This window comes from Carlito syrichta, unplaced genomic scaffold (genome assembly GCF_000164805.1).
Source record: "Carlito syrichta isolate Samal-C Ts95f unplaced genomic scaffold, Tarsius_syrichta-2.0.1 Scaffold42213, whole genome shotgun sequence".
NCBI classification, from domain to species: Eukaryota; Metazoa; Chordata; class Mammalia; order Primates; family Tarsiidae; genus Carlito; species Carlito syrichta.
Window position 1 is genome coordinate 1 of NW_006986309.1, and position 10,190 is coordinate 10,190.

At 43.6% G+C, this 10,190-nt stretch overlaps 1 pseudogene; it reads left to right on the forward strand.

Moving 5' to 3' along the window:
* The first annotated feature begins 12 nt into the window (after positions 1-12).
* On the forward strand, positions 13-6,046 carry LOC103249428 (annotated as a pseudogene).
* Positions 6,047-10,190: the final 4,144 nt, after the last annotated feature.

A 10,190-nucleotide genomic window follows, 5' to 3' on the forward strand; every position in this document is an offset into this window, starting at 1 on the left:
AAGAAAGAAAACATGGGGAATTGCTCATCTATACCTGGCAGCTCTGGGACATGTAAACGCAAAGTTCAGCTACTGCCAACTAGGTGAGGAAAACTGCTGACCTTGCCTCCACATCCCCTGCTTGGCTATCCAACTACTGCTGAAGAATTTGACTTAGAAAAGAAAGCTTTATTACAATGGCTTAACAAGGTCTTAGAGAACAAGCCCTATGCTGCCTCACACTCTGTCCCTTAGACCCCCTGCCCACCACTCAGTCTTCTTTTACCTTGACCTTGCCTGCTCTTAGGACTGCCTCAACAACCTCCCTCCCAGCCCCCAGCACTAACCCACTGTTGGAGAGTTTGAAAAAGATGCAGAAATCCTCAAGCCTACCATCCTTCCCAGAATCTGCTGGAGTGGCAACCACTGAGGCCAACTGGTCTCCTAAGACACCAAGTCTTCTGGACCCTCTGGGCTCTTCACAGTCAGGGCCCCTCCCACCCACCTCTCCAGACTCAAAAGCCACAGCCACTTTCATGGGGCTGATCCCTGCTTCTTCCCTGATACCGGTTAGTGACACCAAAACTCCTCCAGCTGAGACATCTTCAGGCTGAGACATCGTCCAAACCCCAAGCCCTATCTGCCCCATCCCCCACCCCCAAGCAAAATCTTCTCTTTGGAACACTGAACCCTTCACCTTCTAAACCTGCTCCCTTGCTGTACTTGCTGTGTCTTCAGCATCTCCTGTGTTCAAGCCCATTTTCATGACCCCACCTAAGAGTGAGAATGAAGACCCCATGCTGTCTAGCCCTTCAGTCACAACCTCAGCATCCTCCAGCTCCACCCTCCCCACAACCACCAACACCTCAGCCCTGACTATAGAGTCTATTTTTAGCAGCATAGGGCCACCTACATCTGTGCCCCTGTCAACTCCCTTCTTGAAGCAAACATCTGCTCCATCACTCCAGTCATGATTGCCCCTCTCTTCACTGGCCTGGCTGCTGCTACATCCACAGTGGCTTCCATCACCACAGCAAGTACATCCACAGACTCTGCGCTGAAGCCTGCTTTTGGCTTTGGAGTAAATGTGACCAGTGCCATGAGCAACGTTGCTAGCACTAGCACTACCATTTTGCAGCCTTTCCTCTTTGGGGCACCCCCTGCCTCTGGTGCCAGCTTTAACCCAGTCATGAGCTCCATATTCCAATTTAGCAAACCTCCTGCCATACCAACCTCTAAAACAATCACTGCCTTTAGCCAGTCCCTTCCCAGTGCTGTGCAGGCAACCCCCAGCAGCATCACTGCTGGATTTAGTGGCTTTGGCTGCACCCTGACAACCTCTGCCCTGACCCTCACCACCACCACTGACATTCAGTAACATGGCCATGCCAGCATTCAACATTCCCTTTGGCTCGGGTTTCAAGCCCCCTCTCCTGTCCTATCCCAGAGCCAACCCCCAGTCCCCATTGGGGCCACTGAGATTTATCTGCTCTAAAATATCATAAAAGTAGAGTTACATAGTATGATTATTTTACTTTGGGCTTTTTTTATGCCATAGTTTTTGAGATTAACCCGTGTTGTTGCGCATAAGTTTTTCTTTCTTTTTTTTGTATTTTTATCACTGAATAGTATCCTTCATATGACTATTCTATTGTCTGTTTATCCATGTACCTATTGATGGAGAATTTTTAGCTTTGGACTGTTATGAATATAGTTCTTAAGAACTATAGAAGCTTTGATGTGCATATGTGTTTTGATTTTTCTTGGAAGGCAATTGACGAATTGTAGAATAGGTGTATACTTAGTTTTATAAGAAACTACAAGACATTTTTCCAAAATGAGTGCAATATTTTATATTCCCACTAACGAAGAGAGTTATGGGTACCCTGCATTCTCAACAACATTCATCTAAAATGTGTGTGTGTGTATGTGTGCATGCGCACACATATGTGCACACCTACATCTAATTTTAGACATTCAAGTATATGTTTGTAGCTGTATCTGTGACTTTAATTTGTACCACATATAAACATTCAAATATATGTTTGTAGCTGTATCTGTTTGTGATTTTAATTTGTACCGTATAATGACTGTATTAGCCTGGATCCAAGTAGAAGACAGAAACCTCACAGTGGGCTAAACCACAGCAGATTGCTACAAAGAATTACTAAGCTAACATTAAATAAATGAAAAAATAACTAAACATATGAGAAAATTCTGTATGGGACCCTAGGACTGAAAGTACCCCAGAGAAGATGAACTTGGAGGGGCCTTTCTTCCCAAGACTGGGGTTCAGATCTTGCTGGAGATTTTATAACTTAGCCAACTGATTAGTGGAAAAATTTAATGGTTCATCCAGGTTAAAGTTCACCAGGCAAATTGGGTCAAAACAAAGCAGCCCTCCAGACTGTGGGTGCGGAGAAGGCTATCAGCAAGCAGTACCTGGGCCTGCAGAGGGGCTGGGGATCCTCCAGGCCTCAAGACATACAGCAGAGGGAGCAGCAGCTGGGTGGGATCCTCTGGGTCCCAGGGGGCTGCACTAGTGCCCACAAAGGGAATCGGGATGTTTGTGCCAGTAGGCGATCTTAGGGCTCTGGTTTTCCTGTCTGAAGGCCATGAGAAGGTTATCATCAGTTCAGACTGAGAGTGCCAGGTCTCTGTGGATCTGGTCTCCCTGGACTCATCTCTGTGGGCACTCCACTGGGTGTCCTCCTGGCCACGCTACCTATCCACCTTGCAGCAACTAGGAACTGGATGGGAGAGTTCCTTGATCAGGTGCTCCTACTACACCTCCTACAGAGGAAGTTGAGCATTGTGGTCACTTCTAAGGACACAGGCTTAAAAGAAGTCCATGATCACAACACACAGTGAAGAGTGAATTTGGAGCTGAGTAGCAATAAATTGGTATCTGGCAAAATTACAAACTTTTTAGCCTACTGTTTAGCAATTTTTACTTTATTTTGTTTTTTCTTTTCTTGTTCTTCCGATGGGGTCTTGCTCTGCTGTCCAGGATGGAGTATAGTAGCATAGCTCGCTACAGGATTGGACTCAAAGATCTTCCCACCCCAGTCTCCCTTATAGCTGGGACAACATGCCTACACCACCATGCTCATTTTTAAAATTGACATATAATAGCTGTACATATTTTTAGATACATGTGATATTTTGAAACCTGAATACAATGTGTAATAATCAAATCAGTGTAATTGGGATATCCATGACCTCAAACCTCTACTTTTCCTCTTTGTTGGGAGCTTTACAATTCTTCTCTTCAAGCTACTTTAAAATCTACAATAAATTATTGCTAACTGTAATTCCCTATTGTCCTATTGAACACAAGAAGGTATTCTTTCTGCCTGCACTTCTGCATTCCTTAACCAACTTCTCTTCATTTTACGTCTTCCTTTGTGTTAGTCCAATTTTCTTTTCAAGGTCACCTGCTCTTAGCATACTGATCTTGCCCCAGTTTTTCTTGGATGCATGAATAGCTACAACAAATAAGTACACCATATGCATTCTTCCATATCCTGTTCCATGAGTTTGATTTCACTAGACTCTGATAGCTAATCTCTATCCAGAAACATCATTTATCATAAGAAATATTGTTGAAATCAATTTTTAATATTATGGGTCAAAAATTAGATTAGACAAATATTTACAAAAAAAGCATAACATAGGTAAAAGAACTGATTTGGGAGCTAGATCACATGGGTTGAAATACAGCTTCCCCTCTGACTGGCTGTGAGAACTTAGGGAATTTACCAAAGATCACTGTGCCTCAGTTTTTTTGTCTATAAAATAGGGACAATAATTGCACCTCAAAGGGTTGTTGTGAGGAATAGATGAGTTAATATTTGTAAAGTTCTCAGAACAGTTTCTGATGCACACTAAGGCCCATGAATGATTAAATGTATATTTATAGTATGTCTCCAGTGGCTGGAGGATAAAAGTGGCTGTGGCCCATAGGAAGTGTCAGGGACACCCATGCTGGGGCTGTGGTGGGCAGCTGGGGTGGTGTTCCTCGGCCTGTTGCCACACAGCCCACTGCTGTGCCTGGTACTGGCAGCAACTGTGGTGGCCTCCTGGCCATAGGGGCTACCACGACCTGGTGAGGACTGAACCAAGAAGTCAGAGGGTTCACATGCATTGTCCTCACTCATTCGGAATGCTTGACATCACAGAACTCTGCTGGCCTTGCCTCTGGCCAAGTCAACAGTTAAGCAGAAATCTAGAGCCGCAGAATCGACTCTAAGGACATGACCCTGATCGGCTGCTCATGGGCAGTTACCTGGGCAAACTCGGCCCACCGCAACCTGCCCCCACTCAGGAGGGCAGGGATCTGCAGGAAAGGCCTGGCCACTGCCCACCAACCTGCCCGACCCTCAGTCTTCCCCACACCCATCCCATTTACCCCATTTACCACTTTCTCTCCACACCTCTTCTTCCATACTCTAGGAGGCCTTCCCACCACTACAGTGAGACTTCATCAAATCAGGTTCTAATAACACCTCAAAGACGCTATCCAATCTACCAGGCCCGATATTATGGTGATCACAAGAAGATTGTGCTGTCTCCTCAAAATTCCAAGATGGTATGTAGCTCAGCAACCATGAAGATTGCCCCTCCTGAGAGAAAAGTGGCTCATTCTGCAAGACCAGTGCAGATAATCAGCTCAACACTATCTTCACCATCAAGTAATGCCCCAGATCTATGTGCAAAGGAGACTATACCGAGTGCCCTCAAAGAGGAGAAGAAAAGAACACTGGAGAAAGAAGACCAAGTATTTCCTGATGGACAGGAAAATAAAAGAAGGCACCATGATAGCAGTGGAAGTGGTCATTCAGCATTTAAACCCCTGGTGGCCAATGGAGTCCCCACTTCTCTTGTGCCTAAGCCTGGGTCTCTGAAGAGAGGCCTCAGTTCCCAGAGCTCAGATGACCACACAAATAAGAGATCCCACACCTCTACCTTGAGCTCCTTGACAAGCACATACACAGCTGGCATCCCTATCTCCAGCTGCAATGCCATTACCAGTTCCTATAGCTCTATTCGAGGCATCTCCCAGTCACAGCTCTGGAAGATAAGTGGCCATGGTTCGTCACCTTTCTCTAGTCCAGCCTCACCCAGCTCCCAGACACCAGAGAACCCAGCAAAGAAAATTAAAGAAGAGCTATGTCATCATTCTGGTTCCTCAACTCCATTGGCAGCAGAAAAGGAATCCCCGGGAGAAAGGGTTAAAGATACAGCCCCACAGAAGAAACGACACACGGAGAATCGCTCATCTACACCTGGCAGCTCTGGGACACGTAAACGCAAAGTTCAGCTACTGCCAACCAGGCAAGGGGAACCGCTGACCTTGCCTCCACATCCCCTGTTTGGCTATCCAAATACTGCTGAAGAATTTGACTTCGAAAAGAAAGCTTCATCACAATGACTTGAAAAGGTCTTAGAGGACAAGCCAGATGCTGCCTCAAACTCTGTCACTGAGAACCCACCCACCACTCAGCCTTCTTTGACCTTGACCTTGCCTGGCTTTGGAGCTACCACCCAGACCACCAGCAGTGGAAGCAATAGCTCAGCATTTGGCAGCATCACTCCATCACCTTTCCTGTTTGGGGGATTGGCAACTCCAGCTGGCAGTGGGGTCTTAGGGATCAATATAGCTACCCCAGGCACCAGCTTCACCTCGGGAGCATTCAGTTTTGGAGCAGGACAGAATGGGACCACAGGTACCATCATCCCTTTTGGAGGAGGCTTTGGTCAGTACACCCTGGGCACACCCAGTCAGAACACACCCTTTGCCTTCAATATGGCTGGCATGCCTGCAAACAATCCTTTGTTTGGAGGCACCTCCATTCCCACCTTTGTTCAGAACACCCCTGCCCTTGCCCTGGGCACACTGGGCAGCAGCCTCTCTTCTGGGGCATCCTTAACACCTGCCCAAGGTTTTGTTGGCATTGGACCTTTCAGATCGACAGCCCCTTCGTCATCCACTGGTGCACAATCCAAGACCCCAGGTGGTCGAAGGCAACTTGTGGCCCGAAGGCAGCTCAAATGCAAAAAATAGCCTTTGTCCCTTGCCCATTTCCCCTACCCCCTGCTCAAGCCTGGACGTTGGAACCTGCCTGCAAGGAAGAGCCTTTGACCCTTCAAGTTACATAAAGCAAACCTCCACCAGATCTCTGGCCTCAGCCACCAGGAGGTAGTGGCAGCCCTGAGGCCCTTTCCCTTCTGGAGGAAGCACAAGTCTCAGGGAGAGTGCGGCAGAGCGGAAGACTGATGCCTTTACCTGAACAGTTCTACTGGTGACGCTGGAGAACTAAACCTCTGCACATATTGCTCACTTCCCTGACTCTTGCTTAGTGTATAACCTTAGCCAGGCAGCCTCCCTTCCCTTTTCCCTGAGAGCCTCTTTACTGGAGGGCATAAGCTACAGCCCACTTGCATCTCTGGTGTGCATCTGATACAGGATTGGGGTAAATGGACTTTCCTTAAAGCTTTACCCTGCTTGGCTACAAGAAGTGGTTCTTCTACCTCTGGTCCCTTTAGAGGGCTGTTTCCCATTTCTTGCTGCTTTGTCCCTCACCAGTTCCTTGCAGGATTTATTCCACTTTAAATGCTCTTGAATCCAGCTTTGACTTGGAGACCCCAGAGGGTGCTGCTCCTGTTGTCTTCCTCCTGCCAAGTCTGAGTCAGTGTTTCATCTCCAACCCTGCCAATTTGTCCCATAAAAGCTTGGTGGGTCGAGACTGTTAGCCTGGCAGAGCCAACCATCAGGATGCCTGCCGCTGCTTCAACTACCTCCTCACCCACCTACCCGTTGACCTCATTGAGCCTTTGTTTGTCTCTCAGAATTTGTGAGTTACTTTGAAGCTCACATCTATTGCTCTTCGAATCAAGTTTGGAGGAAGACTTGGATTGTATGAGTGGAAGCATGTTGGTGGTGCCAGATGTACCTGTTTCAAGTTTTCTGGGGCCTAGCTAATTGAATGAGGAAAGTGCACCACTTTATGGCTACAAGTGCTGGCTCCTGAATTTTCAAACAGTGATTTGACTTTAAGGGCTGGCAGCCCAGCAGGATGGGGTCTGGGGAAGCAAAGACCTTGTCCCCCTGCTATTTCTCTACCACATAACTGATCTCTCTGGAGCTACATTACCCACCCCTTTATGTTAGGAAATGTAAACTTACCAAACTTTAAGAATCCTGGTTATTTTTAAGGGCCCTTTTCATCCCGTTCCCTTTTCTCCCTTTGTTTCAAAACCACACACCCCAGGCCCAAGAGCCTTGCTGCCATGCCCACCTCTTTGAGAGAAGTATGAACGTTTGTGTCTCAATTAATAGAAAAAAAGTAAACATTTTGTAATTAAATAAAAATTTATTTTTGTATTTGAGCTATATTGCCTTTTAAATTCCTTCAAGTTTGCTTCATTGAGGTGATTAAGTAAGTATAAACATTATTTGCTAGGTATTAGCTGTACAGCTCAGTTATGCCTGTGTGAAGAAGAGGCTCAAATGCTGCCCCAGGCAGCTTTCCTGAGGGACTAGAGCTCCTTCTGGAGGCGTTAGATAAAATGTAATTCTTACTTCATAAATAATGTGATGTAGGTGTAACTGGTTCCCCTTCCCCCGCCCCCCACCCCCACCCCCATGACTGAGGTTGAATGTTTTGTGCTGGGAGACTGCTCCTCCCCACCCAAGATAGCTCTGAAGTCTGATATTTTAATACTTAACTGTGTGAAGCTGAGGAAGGAGCCTGAACCTCAAGTCGCAAATACCTGTTAGGATTGGAAGAGGGGCACACAGGTCTAGAAATCCAAGTTTCTACCTGTACCTTATTAGTTTGGTATTCTGAGCTAGCTTGCCTCAATTTCACAGGCAAGATGGTCGGCCCAGGAACCCCTGAAGGAGGCTGTCCTGATATGATGTGAATGTGGGTGTATATGTATACAGTTACCTGCACCGGACAAGAGAGGAATGCTGGAACTTTCCATTACAAATAAAGACTAAATCCTTGTTGAAAATAATAAAAAATACATATTTACATAGACCTACCCTATATGCATATACTTGTTCACATTGATAATTATATTATTAATAACATATTGTTATACATTGGTAATGATAAATGAATATATAAGTATATATAATATACTTATTTTTAAAACTTTATACTCATATAAAATTTTAAATGCAGGTTGGCTGGTGATAATACTAACTAATATTTACTGGCCACCTCCACGTACTAAGCACTATGCTAAGAACTTTGCAGGTATTACCTCATGAATGTTCAAAAACATATTTCTGATATAGATATAATAAAGAAATGGAATTATGGGTTAGGTTAAATTGATTTCAGTCAAAACAGTGGATTAAATAAGTAGTGGAGAATCTATTCCACACTCCTCCACCACTTTCATCCTTCCAGTTGACTCCACCAAGCAAATGATGGATAAAGTACAACCATTCCTGGAAATATTCCAAGAAAGAAGTAACTCCAGGAATAAGAAACAAAGAAACAATTCAAAGTTACACAGATGAACGGAGATGAAGCTGACAGGAGCATGGGATTATTGAGGCTGAGCATGGGTTTTATAAGACAGGTTTAATGCCTTTTTCACTAATTCAGGAGATGCAATTAAGACCTGTACACAGCAGAGAGTTGGGTATAAGAACTCTACATGAATCCAAGAAACACGATGGGCTGCTCATCTATGAAATAGGGGCAAGGCAACTCCACCAACTGGTTGTAGAAAATGGCAAAGAAGCTAAGCTGTTTACCGTAAGTCATGGTTGGAAGAAAAGTCCTCATATAAGAAACCAAACCCCAATCATACACCATCTGTTGATATTGAATCTTAAATCTCAGTATCCAGATGGAAAACCCCCTGACATAAAATGGATAAATGATATTTCCCAGTAGAAGAAAACAGCACTTCTCCATGAGTATGTCTCTACAACCCATGCAAGAAAGCATGCCAAGACTAAATTCATGAGAAAAGTCACAAACTACACAAGGGAACAAATCACTATCAAAGTCAGCAGAAACAACCCCCTGGAGAACTTAGATTTTAAGAAATACAATCCTGGACTAAAACTAAAAAGACATTTAAATAAGTATGTTAAAACAATTGGTGAGATGAAAAAGAAAGGTCTGAATTCCATAGGGCAAGAATGGGACATTATGGGGAAAATTTTTTTAAATGAAGCTAAATTAATGTAAACAAAGGCAGATTTAGGAGTAGAGATAATTTACCCAAGGTCATACAAGGAGTAAAAGATAGATTCAACATTTCAACTCTGGGAGTCCAACCTTTCAGGACTATACTATTTGTCCAAAAGTTTTTTTACACTCTAGGAACATACCCAAAATACCAACAATACTTTTATCTCTGTATTTCATTTCTTTCATTAGAGATGGAATTATGAATGCTTTTTGTTTTCTTCATGTTTTAAGTTTTTAAAAATTAACACATAACCATTGTGATACAGTGAGAAGTATTTTTTCTTTGTTGTAACAATGGCTTAAGAATTAAATTACAGTTTCTATTAATTCTGATTCATACATAATTGTATTAGACCTAGTAGTCTTAGAAATTAGCCCAAGAATATAACCTTACTCTCTTTACAGCCCATTCAAAACTTCAACTTGTAGAAAATCATATATCTAAGTAGTTGTATTTAATTTATTTTTCTAGGTATGCTAAATCACAATTTGGACAAAGATCTCAGAGAACCAGATGCTAGGAACCACCAGGTGTCTCTTACATGATAATTTTTACAAAAACGAACTTTGGAATTTCTCCATTAATTTTATATTGAGATATAAGAAAATAATCTTACAAAATACATTTCTACATTTAGAGTGCACTTTATAGCTTGCCTACTAGGTTTCATTGTGTGTGTGTCTGCGTGTATGAGAGAGAAAAAGAGAGGGAGAGAGAGAGGGAGGTGTTAAGATTTACCTGATGGTGTGGTTTAATACTAACTAACTATTTAGTTTAAATTTCTTCCAGGATTAAATATCTGGGGTTTCTCCAAAGCAAATTGTCTTATTTGTTTGCTTTTCTCTTTTTCCAGATACTCAGGATCTTGTAACTGATCATTTCTTTCTTTTTGAGTTAGTTATCTTGAAAGCTCAGGGACAAATTGGGAGTTATGTTAGTAATTCAACAGGCTTTATGGCATGATTTCCATAGGCCACCAGATCTAT